A 24,878-nucleotide genomic window follows, 5' to 3' on the forward strand; every position below is an offset into this window, starting at 1 on the left:
CATACTGCAGTTGTAAAAATGGGTCATACATAATCTTCAGTCTATAGCATCTGCTTTTATTTATTACCATTGATATTTATTGTCCCCAAAGTGACTGAAACAGGAAAACACCAGAGTGTGTGGTTCATGGAGGCACTTCTGTTGGATCAGTGTGTGCTCCTCAGGGCTGAGGCGGAGGCATACGGGGGTGATCATTTCACAGGAGGAGCAGGCAAGTCTCCCGAGTGGGTCTAGTGCCAAAGCAGCCCTGGATGAGCTCAGTAGGCACCACTAAAGAAGCTCCTCCACGGAGGCATGATGGTGGCCTTCACATAGCATTTATGAATCCATTTATAAAGCTGTGTCAGCAAAGAAGCATTCTGCTCACCAGAGGTTATCCAAGGGCAGTTCCCATTTTATTCTATTACCCACTTAGACTAGAGTGGGGTAGGAAAGAAAAAAAAGAAAAGGCAGAGGAGGTATCACTGAGGAGGAAGATACCACACTAGAAGTCTGCTGGTATAGGTCTATGAACAATCCCAAGGTGAGGTGGAGCTCTGTGCCTAGGGATAGTCAGAACCATTATCATAGTCCTGCTTTACCACTTTGCAAGCAGCTGAGGGTCTGTCCAAAAACCTGAACAAAATCCAAGTCTAAATAAAAGTGCCAGAGAGGAGAACAGTTACCAGCATACCAACTGTATTATTCCAGTTGCTTTGTAAGTACAAGCCTTAAATAGAGCTATCAGGGACTCAACAGCTTAACAATAGCACTGTACACATTTTTGCACTGTAACTAGACCAGCTGCAGGTCTCCAGCCACAGCCAACATTCAGGTCGGGTTTGACAAAGGTCTTGTATTCTACACTGCAAATGTCAGCTAATGCTCTTCTTAAATGCTCACACCAGCCTCCTCACAGCTATCAGCTTCTTCCAGACATCCATCCCAGAGGTTAGGCAGCACCTGAGGTTCTAATAAATCAGAGTCCCTTCGTTTGACCTTGTAAGAAAGGCGACATGCTGAAGTGTCTCTAACAGGAAATACCCTATAACCAAGTCTTCAATCCGTACCAAGTTAACAGATTGTAAGAGTTCCTCCAGCCCAAGTCATGCCAGCAAACCCTTTTTATTTTTTCCTCTCCTCTAATTTTAATAGAATCCTCCTTCTCCTTTGCATTGCCTCATTTGAATCTGATAAAAAAGATTCAGCCTCTTCCCAGAGGCAAATGCTCCCATACTCATTTCCATCAGTTATGAAACTGCTACTGACGGTTAGCCTAGTTTTTCCCTCGCTTTTCTCAGTTTCAGACCATTGCTCCCCATTGTTCTCCATTTTGCCCTACAAAGAAAAGGTTTAGAGGAGGGAGAATAAACAGGGCTGCAGATGGGAGCTTGGGAAACGCATTCCACTGGCAGCTGCACAAAGAGACTGAGAGAACCCAAACCCTGGCTCCATGCTCATCTGCGCACATCTAGTGAATTTCTGAGACTTATTGAACTCTCTGCCCAGTGCGAAACACATCGCCTAGGAGAGCCACGTACAGCCCTGCTCCAATGGGAAGGATCAGCGCGGACAGAGAGGGCTCCAGCACCTCCTGCTCTGATAGCAATCGTGCATAACAAGAACAAACCCAAATGTGTACCAGGAAAATTTACTCACTTTTACTGTAAGTAACTTGAGTAGTTTGTGACTTCCTGTAGCTGCAAAGTGAAATGAAATCCAGACCAAATAAGTTTGCTTTGACTATGCACAAGTGACTTTATGGCAAAGAGAAGAACAAGTGATGTGGCATTTTAGATTCTTTCTTTGCAGCCCAAGAGCTGCTCTGGCCAGCAGAAAACTAGGCGATATGCTAATATCCACAGCAGCAAAGCGGTTACCACAGCTGTTCATTAGGACATGGGTTTACCTAACTGTCAGAGGAACAGGTATTGCCTTTCCTTGAGCACGTGCTCAGTAGTGCTCATGTTCAATAAGTGAAGCAACAAGGAAGCACTGTCAAGCAGTTATCGTGTGACATGTCAACACCAGCCCCACCCTACCTGGTTAGCTGAATTTGTTCCCCCACAGGGAGGCAGAGCTTCATCTTCCCCAAGACTAATTATCTGGAATAGGACTCTGTTTCAGAAGGAGCATGCATCTGATTTTACCTAATGCTGTGCAGGTGCCTACAAGAGGAACAGGGAAAATAGTAAGAGGCAAAGTGGGATGGGCCCTGTATACATTTTACAACCTTACTTTAAAGAGTGGCCTTTGGATTTATATTGCACATTTTTGTACCACAAAGCTATCAAAAGGTTTTATAGAGGCATATGATGTGTCTTGCGGAAGAAAGGGCAAGTGACCACACCAAGCCATCAGCCAGAATTAGGACACAGTTGTGGTTAAGCAGAACTTGACACAGGAGAAGACAGAACCTCCCACAGTTTTTATCCCTTGTCTGCCGTTAAAACCCAGGTGCCACAAAGCTGGGTGGTCTGCAGTAAAAATGACATCTCTCTTCTCCTGGCCAAAGCATGACAACCGAGGACAAAAACTAAGTTTTGTGAACAGTAGGAGAGGATCAGAGGCCACGAAAGACAAAGCCTTTGGTTACATAGAGCAGGTCCTCACCTGATAGGTCTTCCTTACTTTGTTCCTTTCTTGAATTAAACAAACCCCAAAATCTGCTCACCTCCAGATTGGCAGGATGTTGAACCACTACCATATCCTTGGGACTTGCAAAGGAATTCAACAGCAGAGAGGCCACTATTTTCCTTAACTGATTAAGATCACCACATAACCAGAATCAGAGTTGATTCTTCAATTTAGTGTGTGAATTGTTTAACTCCGGAAGGAAAGCCAGTGTTGTACATACTCTTAGAGGAAAAGAAATCACATGACTGGTTGTGCAAGATACGTCTTGGGACTCTGCAGCAAGCAGAGATGACAAACTCAGATCTTTCATGTAAAATAAGTCAAACTTATAGATTTAAGATAAGTTACCACCTTCCTCATTCTGAATGGCACCAAAGTCCCTTCTTGCCATCTGCCAAATTGAAGCAAATCAGTTTGGTATTTGCAAGACAACTCCCTTATTTTCTGGGGAAGAAGAAGGGAGAGAGCTGCTATTTCCAGACATATTTTGCCTGTTTTTCAATAGGACACAATTTGCAGATCTAGAGAAAAGCACTGAGGTGGAAAAGAAAGTCCATAGGAGCACGACATGATAGAATGAGATTCAACATGCTTATTTCACTTGTGACCTAAACTGCAAACACATTGGCCTTTGGGGTGGGGTAATCAGCATGCAGTTGGGTACTAATGCAGTTTTTATACTAATTGATTCTCATCAGTGCCATATTTCAGCTCTTCCCAACATCCTACTACCCTGGAGCAAAAACCCTAGCTTATAATAAAGGGCTTTGAGAGTGTGAAAAACAAAAAAGTTCATTTTAATTTTTCAGTGCCAGACAGACTCCTTAGGGAATCTTAACTCAACTTGCATGAGCAATACTCACAACAGGACAACACATTATAAATAAAACGCAAAGCAGAACCAAATGGAAAAATAGGAGGGAGAGAAGGAGCTGGAAAGAAAGACACGTGTGCATAAACACACACATGCACACAGAGGGGACACCACTTGATGAAGCTGCTCAGTTTTGCTCTGTAGACTGCAAAGCTACCTGGATGGAGGCCTCAGATCAGTCCAAGGTGACCAAACATAACAAAGGCAAAATCTTGCACTGAGACAAATGTGTTGCTTGCAATTGAGGGCACGAGAGCTCACAATGACCTAGAACATGTTCCAGAGCAGCCTCATGTATAACAAGAAAAAGGCCGTTCAAGTGCAGTGAGCGGAGGACACTGGATAGGATCCTGCTAACATTTCAGCACATATAAATCAGGAGTGACTCTGCTGACTCCAGGCTCATGCCAGTGTAGGCACACAAAACAGAAGCCCCATATGCCCTCAGTGCAAGGAAGCTCATCTTAAAGTTTCTGTTCCCGCAATTAGCCTGACAAATGTTGTTCTCCCAGGTCAGCACAGACCCTGGGAAAACCTTGCAGAGTATTTTGTCTTCGTGATCTCCTGGAAAAAGAGATCCCACTTTGCTCCTCATGCCACCCTGCCTCAGCTTCCACCTACAGGGCAACACCCAGAGGTCCTCACATGTGAAACAGGGAGATTTCCCAGCAACACGTCCCCACCAGCCAACACTTTCACTGTTGATGTCCTACACAGTCCAGGATATCCCAAGCAGCTCCTCCCTGAGTTTCCACAGTGGTAGGACTGCAATTCTGCACTGCTTTTCTGCAGCAAAAGGAAGGGATTGCATTTACCTTTCATTGACTACATTGATCTGTATTTGAGAAACTTTGAAGAGGAACCACCAACATTCTGAAAGCTTCTAAGTCACAGATCAGAAATCTCTACCCTTATTCAACAAGCCAGTGCTGCCTCCCTGGTTCTCTGTGAGGTATAGTCCTCACAGTATGGAGTGGAAGTAACAAAATGTGAAAGTAAAATGTAACACATTAGAATTACCCACATGACTTAGATTTTCTACTCATTTTTTTCCCTAGGCATAGCATTTATAGCACATCAGCAGTCATGACTTCCCTTGACAATCTACACATCTCCAGGCCTGGATCCACCAAGTTATCTTGGTTCAACCTCAGAAAGCATGGTTGGAGGGACAGGGGCATTATAGTTCCCTTCTCTCAGCAGTTAAAGCACCAAGAAGTGATGCAGAAAGTCAGGTTCAAATTCTTATGGGGTTTTAAACCTACGTGTCTCACCTCATCCAGTTATCAAGCTATACAGCTGTCTGGACGAGATCTGGCTCCATCCATTTCACTGAACTTTTCAGCTTTGTATGATAAATTCCCAAGAGTGAAACAGGAAGGACTTGGTGGCTGGGAAACACGATGTACTTTCTTGGGAAGGATGGCACTTGAAGTCCAGCCCTCACTCAGGTCACTGCTGACTGGAAAACACTCCTGCAGAATGAGGATCAGAACTTTCTGTCCTTGTACTATGGCTCATTCCTATGCTATGCGAGTTGCTCACACTCTGGTGTTTCTTTTGGACACAACACCAGTTATATTATCAGACAGGATTCTGTGTTTTGGAAAGGATGATGTAAATGGCCCTTCCATCACAATAGGTATAAATATGAATTTCATTTCACTGCATTTCTAAAGTTTTGGTCTGGTGAGAGCAAACCCTCGACCATCACTTAACCACCAAACACTTAACCCAGTAGGCTGCGCAGAGATACTACAGATCGAACTGGACTAAGACATTGATTTGTACCTCCCCTTGACCCAATTTCTCCAGCACTCGACAGACATCATTGATTGACCTTCTGTGATTATCTCTGCCTCCTCTAAACCTTATACCTTTGACCCTCTTTGCAGGTAAACACATCCATCCGGGCTCTCTGTTCGCTACCAAGTTCCGTTTTACCACATACCTGAACAACTAATTCAATCAAACCTGATTGCTGAGCAAGGGTCCCCCTCACATGCCGTCACTCCCTGCCAGGATTGCTTGGACACTTGTCCCCATTCTTCTGCTTTCCTCCCACTCACTGAAGAAAGAGGCCTTCATGTAGACCACCTCCAATGAAAGGTCACTCACCTGAGCTATTTTCCAGCTCTGGTAAAACTCAACATTTAGAAAGAGTATTGGGTGTGAAGTATGTCTTTCCTGTGGCACTTATGATGGAAACATGGATATGCTGTGCTAGACCATAAGAATTACAAACCACAACTATTTAGGAAAGAGAAAGTGTGAGGAAACAACACTGTACACCTTTCAGTAATTTTGACTCTGTGAAGGATTATGAACTTCATGTGAAATAAAAGCCTGTCATGCCCTACAGAATACAGCCTCTGGCAGAGTCGAGACTGGAAAAGAGTAAAAACAGTGGTGGGGAAGCTGAGGAAGCCAGCTAACCAGTTATGAAGACTGGCCTTTTAGAGTGGTATAGAGAGAAGCAAGATTCTCCTATTGCAAAGCGTATAATAAGGGAGAGGCACTAACCTCTACATTTATAGCTATATCACAGTACAGGAATGAGGAAACATTCACAGCAATCTAAGAGCATAAGATAGGTCGAGATATGAGTTCTTAGCTACACAGGGCCGTTCTGGAATTCATGGCTACAGCGGTTAAAGGGCCAAATAAGGGTGTTGTGGTTTGAACCTGATGGCTTGTATAACAGCCAGCGCATAGTGCCTCTGTGTCAGATACTGTCTAGATAGCTGCAAGGGAAGGTGACGGGAAGAGGAGACCTTTCCTACCTCAACCTGTATGATGCGCACGGGGTTAGACGACCAAGTACTCAAAAGGGATTTGGCTGGTGCCAGGGTCACACATGGCTCAGGGCTCAAGTTGCATTCAAAAAAAGCACTTTTTTTTAGAAAAATAACCCCAGTGCTCCAAGAGAAAGGCCAGAAAAACATAGATATTTGGATCTTTTCAGCCAAGAGGCTGAATGTATTTATGATTGCAGGCTTGCACAGACGTGTATGCACACCGGCTGAGAATCTTGCCCTCTGCAGAGTACTGCCACACATTTCCAGGTGAAGGTGCTGGAATGAGACACATCAGCTTCTACAGGCACCCAGAACATCTCATCTGCTACAGCTGTACATACAGCACTTCACTGGCACTACGGAATCACAGGCTGAGAGCAACACAACAGCCTAAAACCAACATTTGCACCACAGATACAGCCTCCCAGGGAATATCTCTGAGGTCTAACAAATAAAACAAAATATTTGCATTAGTTTAGCACCAGCTTGATATTAGCCACAGTTTAACTGGTTAGCCTGCTATAGATTACTTCACACCCACTTTGTTTTGCAGCTTGACACTTTCACAGTAAAGGTTTCTCATAAACAGGCTTGAAGCAAAACCAAGAAGCATTTTCCCACCCTACACTCACCTGGTCTTTTCAATTCCTCAGAGATCATTGCAGCATCCCACCTTCCAGATTTATCCTCTGATCAGGGAGGAGGCAAGTTACTACCTCCACAGAGGGAGCTTAGCAACCCAAGCTACCAGATCAGACTTGTTCACCTAATACTTTCTTCCTTTTTCTTTCTACCCCCCAGCAAGTGCAAACATCTTACCCAAGGGAAGAAAAAGGTGCAGTAAAACCAGCAGCTCCCACCTCAACTGCTTGAACAAGAACCATGAAAAGAAACAGGCTACTCTGATATCTGAGAATCCTAGATGCTATAATGAATTTATGTGCTGCTAATTTAAGAAGTCACAGGTGCAGCAAATCTCAGTTACCCCACCCTGAGAGGGGGAAGTATCTGTGCTATATTCTTAGTTTTGGCTAGGACTCAGCCTGTGAGGTAAACCACTGAATTTGGGAAAATAACAATCTATGTATGGCTTTTAACTTATTTTTTCTTTCCCCTACATACAAAACTTATCTCTACTGTTTCTGGGTCATCAGTCTGCGGATCTAACTTAGTCATCCAGCTAGGGTGTTCACAGAAGAACAAATAAATGAATCACGTTCTTTGCAGGCATGGCTGTGAAATAGCTCCCTCCCCCTCAACTTTCCTGTATTTCCCAAGTTGAGGAAACCAAAGCCTATAGCAATTACAGAGAGCATGCTTTGGTCATCAACAGTCTCACTAGGCAGCTTTGCAGGAAAGCCACCTGTGCCCAGCTTTCCTGCTGCCTACATGTGGGTGTAGCTTGTGTTCATGGGGTCCATCAGCCCCCCTGCCTGTTGAGGGAGGTGATTCTGCCCGTCTGCTCCACTCTGGTGAGACCCCACCTGGAGTCCTGCATCCAGTTCTGGAGCCCTCAGCACAGGAAAGACATGGACCTGCTGGAGAGGGGCCAGAGGAGCCACAGAAATGATCAGAGGGCTGGAACAGCTCTGCTGTGAGGACAGGCTGAGAGAGTTGGGGTTGTTCAGCCTGGAGAAGACTCCAGGGAGACCTTATTGCCGCCTTTCAGAGCTTAAAAGGGGCCTATAAGAAAGATGGGAACAGACTCTTTAGCAGGGCCTGTTGCAATAGGACAAGGTATAATGGTTTTAAACTAAAGGAGGGTAGATTCAGGCTAGACATGAAGAAGAAACTTTTTACAATGAAGGTGGTGAAACACTGGCCCAGGTTACCCAGAGAGGTCGTAAATGTCCCATTCCTGGAGACATTCAAGGCCAGGCTGGATGGGGCTCTGAGCAACCTGATCTAGTTGAAGATGTCCCTGCTCATGGCAGGGGGTTGGACTAGATGACCTTTGAACATCCCTTCCAACCCAAATTACTCTATGGTTCTAAGTTGAAGGAGATGTGTTACAATCTACCTTGATTTGGGTGCAGAAGGTGCCTTGGACAGTGCAGTGCCGACCACTGCAGTGCTGACTTTTGGTCCCACAATGTTTGTGACTTTGAGGTTGCATGTCAGGCTCTGGTGGGCAGCAAGACCTCCAAGGGCCTTCAGGAGGCATGGATGTTAGGGGAATGTTCAGAGAGGAGATATAAGCCTCAGTCTGCTTTTTATATTTTACATTTTATATTTTGTCATAGAGCGAATTGAAAACTAAGTTTTCGTTGCAGGAAGTTTCTCATTTCCAATTTACCTCTGCTGGAGAAAAACATGGAAGTTTTCCTTCTGAAAATCCAGAAGAGAAGTATTTGGTCTTTCAGAATCTAAGCATTAAGCAAGGCCATAAAAGACCTTGGTTTTCATCCTTTTTTGGCCCTAAAAGATTTGCCTGCTTTGGCATTTTTTGAAGTAAGTGTCCTGGCGCAAAGTTTCAGATTTCTTGAACCTGTGTTTGCACAGCTCCTCCAGGTTATGCAATCAGTGTAGACACTTCACAACAATGTCTGCTGGAAAGGTCTTGTAGCCTTCTGAGCAACTGAGTTCAGTTCATGGGGAGGGTTAAAGTTCGCTTGACTTTAATTGCCTACTGTTTATAGCAGGAAACCCAAAGAGCACTCCTAGGATCCTACAAGTAATCGCTCTTGACTATTTGTAACTACTAAGATGCATTAAGATGGGACTTTCCACCCATCTGGGGAACAGTATACTTTGGTCTAATTTCTCAAAGAGTGGGTTGCTGGTGAGATCAGTTCCACCCACACACACTCCCCCTTGTTGAAAGCTCTTGTTAAAGAGCTGTGCAGAAGAGATTTGTCTGCAAAGTTACATCATTTTTTTTCTTTCCTTTCACTGATTTTTTTAAATTTTATTTTTCTATACCTCTAGTGATCATCATTAAAAATTGTATTTTGCTAGTTACTGAGTGTGATGTTCAGTATGAATCTTCTGCAAATAAATTAGTTCAGATCATGTCTCTAAACAAGCTCTGAGACAAATCAGTTCTCAGGACTTGCCCACAGTTAGTTGTTTTCTGCATTTCTAGTAATTCATGGAATAAAATTACTTGACTGTCAGCATTTTAATAAAACTTCCCTCTTCCAAACAGGTGTAGAGGTTGTTGATATAGCACCACAGAATAAACTTTTTGTCCAATGGAAAACTGGTCCTCTGGAAATATTTCAGTTTTGGAAATACATCTGTAATAAAGTTATAAAATTTTATTTCTTTATGTATGTTTTTTGTACTTGGATTTACCACTCTTTATCACTTTATTTATCCACATTTCTCTTCTGTGAGTTTGTATTATCTTCTAACGTAAGGAAGCATATTAGCACAGCATAGAGAGCAGTGCATTTACCCTTCACCTTGATACTTAGTACTGTCTTCATTCCCCACCAAGTGTAGTCTCAGAATTTTAATGAACACTCAGTATAATTCCAGCAAGTTTAGAAAAAAAGCATAACCAAAACTCCATAGATCCTTTTGTACAACAAATATGCCTGATAGCCTAAAGTAAGCAGTCATCTGTCTGTTCAAGTGATCAAATGGAACAGAAGACAGCTAGCCATAACACATCCAGTCTCACTTACTGGCTCACCCTCCTGTTCCCAGCTATACACACAGATGTCTAACTTCACTGGAGTGATTCATTTTACCAGTGACAGAAGAGCAAAACACCGTAATGTTCCTGCAAGGCTTCCAAGGCTGCAGCTGATGTCAATACCCTGCCCACACTGACCTCCACCGCTGTGTGGATATCTGCATCGAGTCATTGGCACTCGTGGGTCCCTGTGTATTGACCTTATGCATGTTAGCAAGCAGGGACTCCTGGATCACACATCACAGAGAGTTTCCACCTTCATGAGAACTGCTAATCAATGCAAGCTTTTGGAGAATCTGTGTGTGGACAGTAGGATTGGTTTGAGCATGAGTGAGACAGCTGTGCTCCCAGAAATGGTTAAGGTGGACCCCAGACTAGTCTTGGGGTGGTTAGAAAGATGGGGTGTAAAGTCATGGTCCAGCTAAACTCTTTGAAAGCCATAGTTTCAGGAGATTCCCAATGTGCCTGTAATTTCTGAGGGTTTCCTGTGCCTGTGGATGTGATCTTAGATAAGTGATGTTCTAGCCGATAACTTTTTATTCTAGTTGGAGGCTGAGAGTACTTCATACAACAGTCAGAGGAAATTTTTCAGAGGAAATGGTTGTTTCAGAGGAAAGGGTTGAAAATTGTTTCAGAAGTGATTTCTGTAGATAAATCATGGTAGGAGAGGAAGAAATAGCTCACAAATGTTTTGTGATCTATAGAAAAATATAGGGAAAATAATCTGGAGAGGACCACAGAAGGCCATTCAACCCCAGGATGAAGCAACCATACCATTTTGACACATTCTTAAAGACCTTCCTGAATGAGATCCTCACTTTCCCCAGCAGCCTGCAGAAGGACTGAATTGCCCTTATTGGTACAAAAAATTTTAGTTAAGTCCGAATCAAATTTTTCTTTGCTGCCTTTCACAGTCTATGTCTCTTCCTCTGCCCAACAGGGACTCAACCTTCTTGGTGGGGCTGGCCTCACCCTCTCCTGTTCCCACCAAATGACACACAACTGTTGCACAGCTGCGTCTTGAGGGCATTGGGAAGCTTTTTGAGCTGGTTGGAGTACATGTTCTACCAAGAGTTTTGAACTAAACATCTACAGCTTGCTAGCAAAGGAGGATGGGTCTCAATGACTTGTCCATCTCCTTCCAGCACTATGTTTTGGTACTGTGCAGCTCAAGTTAGACACTGTTTTCATCTCATGTTGTCTGAGCACTTGAGAAGGCTATGTTCCCAAAGCACACAAAATGCCACATCAGATCAGATAAGTTCATCTAGGAAAAATTATAAGAGAACAATTATAAGAAAATCTGTCAATTGGAGAAACTTTATTCTAAACACCAATCAGATACTGGGCTTGGTCATGCCTTGAAATTGTGAGGGAGTTATACTGAAAGGTAGTTAATGTAAATTAGAGGGGGAAATATTGCTTCGGGGATCAGCCAAAAAAAAAAAAATCTTTCCAGCAAAATTTAAAAAAAATGTAACATGATGAGTTGTCAGCCTTCTGCAAATTAAAATGAATTGACATTCCTTAAGGGCAAATTGTTTCAAAATAAAACAGAAAAAGTTGAATTTAGAAAATCTAAACCGTTGCAATTTTCCCAGCTTGCTTTGTTTGCTTTAGCTTAAGGCAGTCTGGATTTGTAGAGCACATGCTCATGCTCTATCACCTGCCTAGGCTGTCCATGCTTTCTCTCCTCTTTTTCCTCATTGATTCATCATCTGCATATGGTTTCCAAGAATCCTGCTTCTTCATGTGGTTGGCACTCTAGACATGGTTTGTGGAGGATGTTCTAGAGAGAAAGATTCCAAAGACATCAGACAAAACATAGAGCCTGTTCCCCAGCTCAGGATCTTTACCAATGTATCCTACATTTGCTGCCAGCAGCAAAGTAAACCTCATACAGACAAAAGGTTAAAAGTTGTATTAGATCATTTAACTTGTTCTTCACTAACTGACCATCATGTTATTTAAATTCAATGGGGGGGGTCAGTGGGGAGGTGTTGGGGGATGGTGTCCCTCTTTTCTGATCAAGTCCTTTAGTCCTGTAACAAGGTCAGCATTCATTTACATGCCACAATCACTTGTACAGAGGCCAGGAGGCTTTGACAATCCAGGAGACTCTCAGTGGTTTTGGTGGCTTGTCATTACTGCAAGATGGATATATCTTCTAGTCCTGAAGGCATTTACGCCTACAGCATTCATCTGGGTCAAAGAAATGACCTGACTTTATGGACTGGGAACTGAACCTCAGAGAGAAGAAAGACTCGGGCGGCTTGGGCAAACACATAAGCTCCTATGTTTCTGCCAGGCCTCCTCGGCTCCCACTGTCATGACCACAGCTATACATTCACATGAGTTCCGTATCTCACAGTTCAGCACGCCGATACTGGCATGGGACCAGAGCAGCAATGCTCATTGTTTGTCAGGAAGGAGGAGATGATGGGGAGGGTAAGAAAAAAGAAATACTTTTTCTTTTCCTGTGTCTATCCCTGACTGCTTTTTCAGTGAAGTATTAACCAAGAAACTGCTTGGATACACCTTTCCATTTGTTTTTTTAATTGCCATTATTTACTTGAAGCACATTGTTGTAGATGGGCAGTGAGTTTCCAGTGCTGACTCGTAGCTGGCATAGCAACAAAACATACACACATGTACATCCATGCGGTGGGTGGAGGACATGACGCTGATTACTGCTCAGTTGCCTCATCCCTCCTATTCTAACACCTTGATTTTCACCACAGCTAGCTTTGCACTGTGTAAATATTGAAATTTTCCATGTTAGAGAGCTGCTTCTCTGTGGTTATTATTGTTATTTAACAACATTAATGTCCAAGGAACATTGTAACATTTATTCCATGAGGAAAACTACTCTTTGTAGCAGAACATCAAGTCTGGCAGAGCCGCAGTTTTCATGGCAAGGCCATGTCTTTTTCTAATCCCAGGAAAACCTTCCCAATTTGGTCAGTTTATAAGTCTTTGCAAAATTACACTTCACAAATGTGCTGTTGAAATGCCTTTAGACTTCTTGGCACTGAGTTCCCCTATGGTTTCTCTGTGTTGCTCATGCATTTGAACAGCCAGTTCTTGGGACTGCAGAAGGCTGTAGTCTTCTCTACCTTCACTTCTGGCCTTCTCTTACTAACATTTTCAAGAAATCACTTTTGTACTCTTGACAATTTCTTTAATTTCCTGATTTTTGTGCATATGTAATCAAGTACAGGCAGGCTATCTCAGAGCAACAGCCTGAACTAATTTTAAAAGATTAGACGGTCTTGGCAGTAGATTCTAGGAGTATGAAGTGGTTTCTACTGCATCTATTTGCTTGTAATGTACCTTTACCAAAGCCATAATTCGATTTATGTATACAGATAAACTTTTTAATACCTTCCAGGAATAATTACTATCATAATTTCATGTTTTGGTGTATGTATTCAAATAAAGCATGTTGCAATCGGATTGAGAAGGTTGAATCCTGTTTTGAAAAGTCTCATTTAATGTTAATGGGTTTACGCACTTTCAGAATAAAAGTAATTTTAAAAGTTTTGATGTAGCAGTCTCAGAAATACATTTTTGCAAAGTATGTAGACATATATTCCTCGATGTTCTTACAGAATTTAGCCTAATGAAATATGATTTCATTTAGTATCTTTCAATGATACATACATATATATATACATATATATATACGAAAACATAATTTGTAATTATTACTTCTTGACTTCATTTAGAAGCACATTCTGGTGCAGTTGCAAGAAACTGTCAGAGATGTATGCTAAGATGCATGCATTATTAACCATGTGTGCAGGTATGAGCAATACACTGCAATCCCATATTGTTCTTCCAGTTGCAAGAAGTGCAGTCCCATGCTTTTCTCGATATTTTAACTACTGAATGTCAAAATATTAAACAATGACCCCTTAAGAAATCAACACCAAAAATGTATGGTCAAGAAGCATTGCCAAAATCAATAAACTCATTGTCTGTGGTAAAATTTGTCAGCACTGTTATGAACCACAGAAACGTATTATCAGTTGTTTTCTATAGATATATTTGTTTTTTCATATTTAATTCTTGGCTGAAAATTGACCTTCCAGTTGGCCATGAAATTAATGTTCATTTTCATGGACAGCCACCTGTCTGAGATGGCAGACACCTCCGAAACCCCCCAAGCCTAAATATGCTGACAATAAGGTGTTCTCTTTGCACAGGACTCATCCACCATGTCAGTATATCTCCTGTAGCTTCTGGTTTTGTCCACGTACCCGACTTCTCCAAGGTGAGCACACACCTGGAGTGAGCATTAGTGCAAACAAGCCTTGATTGTGTCTGCTGTCAGGTTCACAGCAGATACTGCTGGAAAACACTGTGCCTGCTGTGTTACATCTTTTATCTCATTCACCTGTCATCTTTGCAGCCTGCGGAGACTCATCTCCCTAGACTTTGAGACCTGAAGTTCTTCTGCACTGTCCAAACCCAGTGGATGTGGAGCCAGTGCTCCACATCCTTCCCACTCTCCAGCATGGTCCCCGGTGCCTGGGGTCATGCAGGGTCTGTTGCAGCAGGACAATGGGTAATGGTTTTCAAGAAGGGAAATTCAGGCTAGATATGAGGAAGAAATTTTTTACAATGAGGTTGGCAAAACACTGGCAGAAGTTGCTCAGAGAGGTGGTAGATGCCCCATCCCTGGAGACATTCAAGGCCGGGCTGGACGGGGCTCTGAGCAACCTGATCTAGTTGAAGATGTCCCTGCTTATGGCAGGGGGTTGGACTAGATGACCTTTGAAAGCCCCTTCCAACCCAAACTATTCTATGATTCCCATTGGCAAAGGAAGTGCCAATGCCCAACTTCACATTCATACTACGCACAAAAGCGGGACTGCAGAGAGACTGGACAATTTGGCCAAATACCATCCAACACACTGCACTTCAGCAGTGACATGATTCTGCTGCAGATTTGTAGGGGGATGTTCCTGCACATGCCTTTTGGCCCTTGCTCAGCAGAGATCTCACCTTCCCAGGGGATTGTGGATGTGTTACCACAGCTTACTGAAAATGCTGATAATTTGTCAGAGCTATATAATAGACACATCTATTTTTTCCACCCAGGCAACAGTGGATCTACTGCTGCATGTAGGCAAAGCCTTCTAAGAGTTAGCAATAGTTTATTTCTCACAGTGACTACAGTTACAATATCTCACTGTGTTTCTTGTCTAGTCACAACAGTTTATAATGTTCCTCATGTCAACCTTAACATCAACTGAGTGTTTCACTTGGTTTAATTGGTGAGGGAGAGACCTTTTCAGTAGAAGTCATCAGTAATATGTCCAAGTGCAATAAATGAGAACAAATGAATTGATTCGATTTTTCACTAATCAGCACTCAGTAATATACTGTGTTATTCTGATCCCAGCTGAGTAGTCAAGGAAGAAGTTTTATTCTAATGGATTTTGAGTTTGTCTAGATCAGCTGGACTGATTTTCAAACTGCTCTTCAAAAGCATAAGCTGCAACTGGAGATATTTTTTCCAGAAAAAAAAAGGGGGGGGTAGGGTGTGGAATCAGAATAACTTTTCCAATTACTTCAAGAACAGCTACTATTAAAGATTATGCTTTGGAGTGGGAAATAGCTTGTGGTTTTTTGTACAGCAGACATTTTTTGTGGCACATGGTCAGCACCACGTCCTCTTCTAAGAAGCTGGCCGATTTTAGTCCTTGGCATTGGCAGGGCAATGACAGCCCCCGGAGGGAGAGCGGCTGCAGTCACCCTCCCATTCCCCTGCTGCTTCAGCACGCCTCTAAAATGAGTCCTCACATCCTTGTTTTTCAGAAAACAGCAACAGGCTTGTTTCACAATAACATTTGATATATTTTACTTACGTTTCTTTCTCCTGCTCCCTTCAAGGAAGAAAACACATGAATCCAGCCTTTGTTCAGAGTGGCATTTACACGGCTTAACCCTCGCTGCCCCAGAGACATGCAACATTGCAGCCTTCCTGACACGGCACCCGTTGGGGACAGGGCACACTTTGTCACCTGCATAGTCGTGACAAACATGGAATCCCACCTCTATAGGACAACATATGCCTTTGTTGTTTTCCAGTCTCAAAATCATACTTTACCAAATCCAACTCTTAAAATTGAGGTGCCTATGTCCTTCCTGGGACTTAAAATTAGTAAATACAGTATATATGTTACTGGTGGTTTGCTTATGCCTTACTGCTCAGTGTTGTAACAGTGCTGGCGGCTGATGAACAACTGCTGTTATTGTCAGCAGTAACACTGTCACACATATCAACATGAGAGAACTTCAGCATTTCAGGCATGCAAACTTCAACTTTTCCACCTCAGATATTTAGATCCCTGAGTTTTTTCCCAAACGAATACTGCTCATGTATTTTTTCAGGAAGACTGAACCAAACAAATATCAATATATATCTAATTACTTAATTACTGTCTTGAGTGTTTTTAAACACTGCACTAACAGAAGACAGAGCATACAAACATCCTCATACATTTAATACCTGAGTCACTGCACATTGCTGTTAATAGATGCCAGCCAGAACAGGTTTGTGGCAATATACAACACAAGTTGCAAGTCATTATTTGTACAACTTAGAGAGAAAAACAAACAAACAAATCACTAGAAATAACAAATTCAAGCATAAGAAAATAAGTTGATGAACCACAGAAAGAAAGAAATCAGGAAACTATCTACGAACATTAACATCAGGAAATCTGCAGTAGGCTTGTTTCAATAGATCTTGCCACAGGGGTATATTAGGCAATGGTTTGTTCATAGGACACTGACACTGTTATTTTTTAAAAATATTGAAACATTTCATAGAAAATGCTTCTAATTTGGAATTATAAAAATAAACGTACAAGAATGCCTTTTTTAAAAGTTCCATACTTTTGTTCTGTATTTTCTTTGGTCTTTCATTATTTTACTCCAAAGGGGATGGAATCCACGATAAACTTGTTGTTCAGGGTTTCACCCTGTGTCAAGAACCAAAGTGATCCAATACTGAACCCTGCATTTCAGTCATTGTCTGGTGATTTTTAACCCAGTTCCACCTCATTGTTTATGTTCCCTACTTTGAGCTACTGATAATACCGAGCCTGACACTGGCTGAGGTTAGATGTTAACAAGGTTATCTGGAGCACCACCCGGAGCTGGCAGGCTCTGCTGCTGCCAGAGCGAGTGATGGAGTGGGTGATACCAGCTATATCCAAAGAGTCAAACATGTCACTCGAGGGTACCAGCCCACATCGGGCTGAGGCTGGAGAGCTCTTGCTCACACTGAGAAAACCCTATCGAAAATCCTCTAACATTTGCCACACTTTTGTGAGTGCTTAAGTTGTATTATTTGTTATTCAAGAAAGAATTCCACGAGTCTGGGGAAAAATCCTGAAATTGTGGGTGAACTGCAAGCCTAATTGACAGCCTGTCAAAGGATTTCTGTGGGTCCAAGTTTGAAGCTGAGCTGCAGTTATCAGAACACGCTGCACAAAGGAGTGGATATAAAATGCACAAAAGGAAGAGTGCAGCTGTTGACAGCCAGACACCGAAACAATTTGTTTAAAAATAAAACAAGTCAAGAAAACACACTAGCAACTCCAGTGCCTTAACAGAAGCAGATGCAAAATCTTATAAAGTGATAGAGTGAACTGCCTGAATGCATAGCTATGTTGTGCAAGACAGATCAGTTTAGAAACTTGTGATGAAATATTTGCTTGTTCCAAGCCATAAGAATAGAGAACATTGAGTTTTCTGTTCTGAGGGAGTGGGGATGTTTGGTGGAGCTGAGGTCCTGCTGGCCAGAGGGCACCCTGTGCTCCAGCAGGCACCAGCTTCTGATAACATTCCCTTCCCTCCTGCATGGGAAGACAGAACCTGGAAAGATGGATTAGTAACCCAAACCAAACAGATCTCCCACAGTGACAAATTCCAAGCTTGCCCTATTTGGTGGTGCTGCCAGAGACCGTGGCAAAGACGATGCTAACACCGCATGAGTGGCATGCATTTGATTTCTAAAGACTGCTGCAGAAGAACAGTATGTGTATGCATGTGTGCCTGTCAGCACAGGGCTCTGGCTTTGAAATGAAGCTCTTTATGTAGGAGAGCTAAATCTCCAGCTATTTTTTTTTTCTTTGCATAAGAGCTGTCTGGCAGTGTGCCTGATTTCAGATCAGGGCTATTTTGCAATTACTGCTGTCTGGTTTGTCTTATTCTTCTTTTTCTGTGAGAGACACAGCAGCAGAACCCCTTGGTGTACTCTCTTCTCCTGCTTCTAGGATGCAAACCCATGGTTGAACAGAGGCTGGAGACACAGTGGGGCACTTGCACCAAAGGAGGACCAGAGAGGTGATCTCTGTTTGCATATATGCATACCAGGGGTACAGACCATATGACAATGTATGGGAACAACCAGCCGTCCCTACTTCATTGAAATAGAACCCAACCCAAGGGGTTGCTTCCCTGCTGTGAGTGTGAACAGCACTGTGGTCCAGCAGAAAGCACCTGGGGCACATTTCCTAGGAGGGGGATCTGGGTAAGGGCTCAGGTACGACTGACCCTTGCAGCTAGGGGGTTTCCTTTTAGATGTGCTTAAAGCTCCTGCTTTGCTGTGAAAGAGAGCAAGGGATGGGGCTCAGCCTCTGACCAAGGAAATCGGCTGGAGTGATTGTGGATGCTTGTGAGAGCTGCTCCACATTTACAAATGCAAATTTCTTCTCCCACCATTCTCTGGGAAAGATGAAGGAGCACAAAGGGAGGACCTTGGGTGGAAAATAAGCCTCTGACAATCCCAAGCTGTAAGCAGACATCATTTCTAAAAGCAGGTTAAGTAGATGTCACAATCCTCATAATCATGTTAGGATATTAATTCATCCCTTCTAGTTTTAAAGGAAATAAGTTACTCTCTTGTGTTTTGTCTTATCCTTTTATCTAAAGATCCATGCCAGGTTTTCCGGTACTCTCAGGTTCACTCACCCAGAAATGTAAAATCCTAACACTATCTTAGTAAATGCATTTTTAACTAATGAAACTGCAAATCGAAAATGCTCGAGTTTCATTTGGATAAAACAAAAGTTTATGTTAATATGTACTCACGTTCACACCATGTGTGTGCGTATCTATATATGTTTGTTTTAAGCTATTCAGGAAAAAGAGTGCTTACTATTGGACACACAATTTTAGAAGCAGTCTAGTAAAATTAATATTTTTAAATGGGAATAGAGAAATTAAAACCATGTGAGCAAGAGGGAGACAGGTAAGAAAGTGTCTGATTTTAGAGACTAAAAAAAAAGGAACAGCACTGTGCTGAGATGCTGAAGTCAAAAACACATTGCTGGAAGTTACACAAGGTGCACTACAGGTTCAACTTTTTGAAACACAGAGATCACCTCTTATTTATTTCTGAAGGGCATTGTGACTGGAAACACCAGCAGGTACTAAAGTGTGTCTGATACGGCCACCAAGCATGAACTTTGGAGCTTTCAATACCCTTCGGAGGCATCTACTGTCTGATGGATTATTGTCACTGTTGCTAAGCAGCTGAAAAAAATGGCATGTGAGGTGGACAAAGCATAATTTCAATAGCACACAGAAGAATTCAGATCAGTAGTATCGCTTTTGGGAGCCTTGCCCACATGAAGAAACCCAAAGAAAACATGGCCATTAGCTCAATAAATGTATAGGGAACTGGGAATCCTCATTAATTCATTCAGTAAGGGGGCACTCTCTAATTTGTTTGCCAGGAGCATTAGTAAATAAGATCCAGCTGAGTGTGACCTAAGCCATAGGACTTGTTCTCACCCAACTTTGCAATATAAGAGCAATTAAAAAGGCAAAGAACATATCCTCCTAAAAGAAACTGAACGTCTGAAAACACTATTAAAAAAAAATAATAATAATAAATAAAATAAATACCTGCTCAGCTGCAGAAAGGCCATTGTGTTGTTTCTGCATTTTTAGCACACACACCTCCTTTGTTATTAGTAGGACTCAGCCTGAAACAGGAGCAGAAAACCAGAGGGTAATCCCCAGTCTCAATAAATGGGAGTCTTTCTGTGTGCTGTCTTCTGCTCACCCAGCATGTGCATTGTAAACTCAAGGCCCAATATGGGGGCAATAGAAACAATTTTATTGACAGATGGAATTGTTGCTGTTTAAGGGCACATATTTGTGTATGTCATTTGTTAAGATCTGCATATTGTCAAATTCTTAGTTACAGGAAGAAGGAAAAAAAAACCCCAATGATTGATTTCTTCAGATAAAAGGTATTTTGTTCTGTCAGGGTTAAAGAACTTCACATGCTTACATATGCTACTATGAAACCAAAGTAATTTCAGAATTTATTCTAATAAAATTTGTTTAGAATTAATTAATAACTAATTTAATAAATTGCAGTATTTTTGCAATATGTTCAAACGCTGGTTAAAAAACAAACAGTTGAGGTTTTTTTATTTTATGTTTAAATATCTTTCTCTTTCCTTCTGATAACAACCACAATGTAGTAAAATTAACGTAAAGGTGCCACAGTTGTAACCTATACAAGAAAGAAACAAGGTACAGAAGAAATTCACACTAAGGACACTTGGTGGAACCAATGGGAGAAGAAAGAAAATTAAACGTACATACTGAAGAAAACTAAGCATGATTAGATCCCAGATGCATTAGGTGTGCAATGGTCAGTTGAATTCCAGCTTCTGTTCCAGGAAATATTCAGGGATTTCTGTACAATGAAATGATCTGAATAACAGTACAGACTAAGGGGTGCACTTCAGAGAACTATATTGCTTTGGTGTTGCTTGTTTTGCTTGTTTTGAAGGAGCATTTGCCACAGTTGAGCATATTTGAAGGAGTTTCATTTTCCAAAGTCTAAATATTGACATTTAGATTATCTTGCTTAACTTATCTTAGATGCTTGTCTTCATAGTCCCTGCACCTTCTGAAAAATAGGTAATGTTTTTTCTTCATATTTCAATTTGTCCATTTGAGAAGCACTCATTTGATGGCAAAGCAAATTTGTATGAAACAGCCACAATGACATCTTAATGAATGTGCATGATGTATCTCAGTCCTCAGAGTCCAGCTCACATTCAGGTAGCTGCTGTCTCTAAAAACATTTGAAGGGGAGCAGATGTAAATACTAAGTGTCAGGCACAATGCAAATAATTGTTTCTGGCTGATTCAATAAAACTTCTTTTCTATTCAATTTAGGCTTTAAAAAACTCAATTTCTCACTTCCTGAAAAGTAGGAAGGGTTGTGAAAAATCTAAAATTTGCTACTGTAAATTTCAGTTTTGCAGATCCAGCTTTTATCTGCAAAGAACCCTCAATGCAAGTGATGGCCATCTCAACACCTACATTTTAATGCTGGCAAATGAAAAGTCGAGTAGCGCACACAACATGGCACATCTGATTGGTACTGCTCAGGTAGACAGTGTCCTGACACAGGCTTTGACCTTTAGCAATTTCACCTGAGTCATCTTTCCGTGACAAACCCAGCATTTGAGTCAGCTTTTTAACCTGCTGGCAATTTTGAGAAGGCAGAAGGTTGAGGGGCTTTTCTGTTGCTCCTTCCTATATAATGTTCATGGATTTGAATTGTGTTTTAATGTAAAGTACGAAACTCAATCCATGGAGCTTGATTTCACCCTGAACAGTTAACTCTCTCTAAAAGGAAAAAGATGGACTGGAGCTGTAATTCTGTTTTAAGCAACAGGGTATTTGATAACGCATTGTAATGAAATTAGAAAACGATAATATTAATGTTAAATTACCTTAACCTTGCTCTAGATGCCACCTGACTATAGCAGTTGACTGGAGAATTGCTGATTGTGTGGCTTTGCTGTTGTGGTGCGTTATACAAAAAGAAATTAAGACAATTTGAAGCATGAAAAAGAATTCTGAAATCCGTGGGAAGACCACTGGTTTACTTCCTCTTTCTGCCTTGCTTTCTCGCTCTAGTACCCCCTTTTTTTTTTTTTCCAGGTGGATCTCAAAGGGAATTCTAATTGTTTTAAGGTATATTTTGAACTTCCAAGCTATACTTGGTGTCAGAATAGTGACAGTACAGTATGAGACCTATGGTACAAACCCAGCTCAGCTCTGCAGGTGGCCTGTGGTCAGGACATAGAATCATTTTGGTTGGAAAAGACCTTCAAGATCATCAAGTCCAACCGTCAACCTAAACCAGGCACTAAACCGTGTCCCCCGTGCTAGCAACTGCTCTCCCAGGGGTTTTTCCCTAAAAAAAACACTTGTTTATTGCTCAAAATCAGACTTTCTGTCATTTTATGCCTAATTAATAAGACTGTGAGCCAGTTTTGATTGGGTTGTCTGTACATTTCACAACATTCTCTATTTACCCAGCTGGCAGCCAGAGTGCCACAGGATGTCTGCCGTGCTAGTGCACCAGCCCCTGCTCCTGGGGCCAGCATCTGCATTCTTCTTGGACATTTTAGTAACCACAGATTTACCCCTCACCCCAGAAGGAGCGTGCAGCCAGCTCCAAGCACTATTTCTTTCCTCAGAGAGAGCAGCAGTCAAGGATATTATTAATGCCTCTTCCTACATGTGTGCCCAGCTCGGGCCTTGCAGTCACCCAGCCCCTTCTTGTGGTGCCACAGCAGCAGAGCCAACAGCAGGAACGTCACAGATGAACAGCCAGTTGTCCACAGAGTCCTCCCTTCCTGGGTGACTTTTAGCTCCTGCTTTCTTGTTCTCTGGCACCCTGGCCCAAGCCCTGCTGCCACCAGCCAGAGGAAGGTTGGTGACATTTACTGCTGCCTTTCTGACTGAGGAGGTCCACAGCTTGGGGATCCAGCCTGACTCTCCCACGAAGAGCTTCCTCTTCACTGGGGTTTGGCCATGGTCTGCAAGCAGCCTTTACTTTTGGCTGCCAACTGATTGTGCCCAGGTTTGTCTCACCTGGTGATTTGAATGTGCCACATTTCTGTCACTGGGACTGAGTAGACTTGGGAGCTGGTGTTTAGGTATTGACAGAGGTCTTTCCTGGTCTTCACATCAACAGATTTTCTATCTGTGATGTTGTGAGTGGGCACTAGCTTTGAAAGCCCTAAATGGTCTGGTAGTTTATTTTAGAGGTGCTTGTTCACTAGCTTTCAAAAGTCAGTTAGAGCTCTTTTGATTTACAGCGGCTTGTGAGGATCTGTGGATCTAGGAAGATTCTTCCCATGGCCAGAAGTGGGCTGAAAGCATTGGATTTTGTAGCTTAAGCCATCACCAGCAGTATCTGAGGGGACAGTGGTAATGTGAGCTGCTGGGTGTGTGACCTGACTGGAAGGCAGCAGGTGCCCACAGCTCTGTTGGGGCACTGAACTCTGCTGTTTTGAGGCCAAAGACAGGAAACAAACATGAATGAATGGAGGGATGCAAGTGTAATCAAGTTTTCAACTGTCCCAGAAATAGTTTTAAAACCAGAACCAGTGCTTGATACGCAGCTGTGAAGCAATCTGTCCTTAGTTTTCAAGACACCAAATGCCTGCAGGGGAGCAGACTGACATTTCATCTGCAGGAGCTGCATCGCTCTGCAGAAAGTAACGCAGCCCTGTAAGGCTGAGGAAAGAGCACGGTCCAGAAGTCCATTCTGTGAGTCGCTGATAAGGGGAAAAATATGGGCTGTATTTCCTGCTGTGTGCACTCTGCACAAGGGATATTGTCTGCATTACTATGGTTGGGTTTTCTGGAGGAGTACCTGACCAGAGCTGCAGCCTTAGCCTTGCCCTCGGGCTCAGATCCTCCTGGAGTTTCTGACTCAAAATACAAATAAACTCTCTGTTTCATCCTTCCTTAAATACTGATGTCCCTCCTTCCCATATGACATCTATGAATTACCCCCACAGAGACCTGATCCTTTTCCAGGGAAAAGCCATCATTGTGCCCTCCACATTGATGCAGCTCTTAACATGCCTCTCAACAGCATTTCCTTCTGACACTTTTTACTTACAGAGAAAATCCTCCTATCTCACTGGAATAAGCTAATTTCTAAGAAAAATATATTGCAGATACTATTTGCTATGTGATTTTGTTAGGAGCCTCACTGGGCAAAATTTCGTGCAAGAAAGAAAGTCCATGGGCAGCCTCATCCCAAGAGTTAATAAAGAAAAGAGAAAGCTTGGTCCAAGAAGAGAGAGCAGACACTGACGTACAACAAAAAACATGACTGCCAGCAGCCCTTCTACAACCATCTTCTGATTCAGTACTAATTAGCCGTTGCTTCCTACTGCCAGAACACCCTACCATTACCTATACTAAACTGGAGCATTTTCTATGAACATTATTTAGACCTGCAAAAGCCATGATTTCCCATTAGAGTTATAAATCCCATGCAGTGAAAACAGCTACATTTATCACACTCATCTTCCTAAGTATAGGGACACAGAGAGCTTATTTGTGGAGTGGGTAAATAAGCAATCAGTTTAAGCCACATGAGGCTTTCCGGGTGGCTAGAAAATAGCTTATCTACTTGGCAGGCACCAAATCCTTTTCCAGTAAATACACTACAACCAGCTGTACTGTCTATGGCCAGTAGATATTCCCCTGTACTGGTCAAAGTCCTCCTCCTTCAATTCTTCCTGCACCTCAATGGATGGAAGTCACAGTTTCCCTTTATCATGCAATAATTGAATCAAAATACAAGAGTAAATTTATAGAAGTGATCTGGGGTGTTTTACCTTTGGGACTTGACCACGGTGAAGGGACAGTACACTGTAATGGTGTAGCATGCCTCATGGGAAAGCTTGCCAGAGAGCTGAGGAAGATGCCCAGCAAACAGCAAGATATTACATTCAGTTCTCCAGCATTTTGTTAGCAAAGAAGTCTTTGAGCATCAAAAAATAAAAAATGTTCTAAGCAATAGCATTTTGTGAAATTGAAATATAGTCATCTCCCCATGTCACCTTCAAAAATACATGAACTG

General features: G+C 42.3%; 1 long non-coding RNA gene across 5 annotated transcripts in view; it reads right to left on the minus strand.

The window, feature by feature from the left end:
* LOC110357303 (uncharacterized) overlaps nt 1–24,878 on the minus strand; it is a 105,505-nt gene that overhangs the window by 70,779 nt on the left and 9,848 nt on the right. For 2 of the 5 annotated variants that reach the window (XR_010467495.1, XR_010467496.1), the window contains exon 1: nt 6,921–7,101. The exons of 1 other annotated variant lie outside the window; for it this stretch is intronic. This is a non-coding gene — a long non-coding RNA (uncharacterized LOC110357303). 2 more of the 5 variants (XR_010467493.1, XR_010467498.1) reach the window with 2 other exon arrangements.

The sequence above is a fragment of the Columba livia genome, chromosome 1 (assembly GCF_036013475.1).
Source record: "Columba livia isolate bColLiv1 breed racing homer chromosome 1, bColLiv1.pat.W.v2, whole genome shotgun sequence".
Classification (NCBI taxonomy): domain Eukaryota; kingdom Metazoa; phylum Chordata; class Aves; order Columbiformes; family Columbidae; genus Columba; species Columba livia.